The sequence below is a fragment of the Scyliorhinus torazame genome, chromosome 8 (genome assembly GCF_047496885.1).
Source record: "Scyliorhinus torazame isolate Kashiwa2021f chromosome 8, sScyTor2.1, whole genome shotgun sequence".
NCBI classification, from domain to species: domain Eukaryota; kingdom Metazoa; phylum Chordata; class Chondrichthyes; order Carcharhiniformes; family Scyliorhinidae; genus Scyliorhinus; species Scyliorhinus torazame.
The window spans coordinates 68,607,149-68,609,031 of record NC_092714.1 but is presented as its reverse complement, the minus strand read 5'-3'; the positions used below and the strand labels follow the sequence as shown (position 1 = coordinate 68,609,031).

At 49.5% G+C, this 1,883-nt stretch overlaps 1 pseudogene; it reads left to right on the top strand.

Annotated features, from left to right (window-relative positions):
• Positions 1–313: 313 nt before the first annotated feature.
• On the top strand, positions 314–663 carry LOC140428863 (histone H2AX-like; annotated as a pseudogene).
• Positions 664–1,883: the final 1,220 nt, after the last annotated feature.

Here is a 1,883-nt window from a genome sequence, read left to right as displayed (position 1 = left end):
GGGCACTCCAGCGGAGGAGATCAAGCGCAAATGGGAGGAGGATCACATCCACATGGTTTGGGAGTGTCCGAAGCTGAGGGGGTTCTGGCAGTGGTTCTCAGATGTTATGTCTGCAATTCTGGGTGGGGGGTGGCCCCGGGTCCGGAGGTGGCGATATTTGGTATGTTCGCCATTTGAGCTGTACGAATTGCTTTAATTATAAAAGATTTTGGGTTCTATTTTCAGTCGCTATTTGACCTCAGAAGAGGACCAGGACTCCAGGCTAGCAGCCTGTTTCTGTCCGTCAGCTTTCATGAGAGCCGAACCCAGAACGATGTCAGGTGACGGCAAAACTGGAGGCAAAGAGCACACCAAAGCCAAGACTCGCTCTACCAAGGCCAGTCTGCAGTTCCCCGTCAGCCATATCCACTGGCTGCTACGCAAAGGCTTGGGTCCACCGTCTACCTGCCGCCATGTTGGAATACCTGACCACCGTGATCCTCAAAATGGCCAGTAACGCGGTCCAGGGCATAATCCCCCACTCCACAGGTCGCCATCCGCAATGACGAGGAACTCAACAAGCTGCTGGGAGGAGTCACCATCGCCCAGGGCAGGGTCCTGCCCAGCATCCAGGCTGTGCTGCTGCCCAAGAAAAGCGGGCACCCCAGCAAGGTTTATGTCTGAATAGAGAGAGAAGAAATCCAAAAGCAGCAGTGGAAACAGAGCTCGGGTTTAAATTGCCTGGCTCTCCTCCACACAGTTTCTACTGTAAAGCCAGAACCTCTGTACCAGTGCCTACTACATCGTTCGCCTTGACATACTTGCCCCAGTGTGGAAGTCAGTGCTGCTGGAAAAGTGGATCTCCCACATCAGGTTCAGCCGGTTAACCTCTGTGAAGAAATATACCATTGAAATTTTGATTCTGGACTCACATGAAACAATCATTTTTATTTTGATGTGGTCTTTCCATTATCCCTATTCTATTGTATGAATGCAAAGCAGTGGGGGTGGGGGCGGGAGGGGACATTTCAGAGTAATTTACCGTGTTTTGTCTTTGTGTAAAATAATCCTACCTGCATATTTTACCTTATCTCAAGTATGCTGTGGGGTTATTAATAGAGGACTGGATCACTCCAAAATTGAAGGGTTGGGAGGAGGAAAAAAAATCTCCATTTCTGAAAGGGGGAACCCAAAAATAAAAAAAACCTTTGTGTTTATCGATGAGTCGTGAGGGGAGAACTCAGGACTGTTTAAATTAATCCCCCCCCCCCGCCCTCCTGTGCGTAACAATACAGATCTCCAAAGGGTGGTTAAGAAGGCACATGAGGGCAGCATGGTGGCACAGTGGTTAGCACTGTGGCCTCACGGCGCAAAGGACCTGGGGTCAATCCCGGACCTGTTACTGTCCGTGTGGTGTTTGCACATTCTCCCCGTGTCTGCGTGGGTCCCACCCCCACAAACCAAAGATGTACAGGTTAGGTGGAATGGCCATGCTAAATTGCCCCTTAATTGGAAAAAAAGAATTGGGTACTCTAAATTTATTATAAAAAAGGCACATGGGATACTTTCTTCCATTGAACAAGACATACAGCAGAAAAGTTGGGACGCTATGTTAGTACTGTTTAAAGCACTAGTTAGACCACAGCAAGAGTATTATACACATTGGGCATGATTTAACGTCCGCGTTATTCCCGGCGCGTATGTGTGGGCACTGGTCAAATCGCAAGAGAAGCCAAAATCAGGATCCACGCTGGGCCTAGATCGGTTCGCGATCTAACCGGCTCGCTCCTGTTGGTGGGTTCCAAAAGCCCGCCCAGATGTGGCGAGACACCAACTGAGACCAATTAAGAGCAATCTGCATCTCATTAGCGAGATGCAAGTCCAATCTAAGGCCTCCCGGGAAC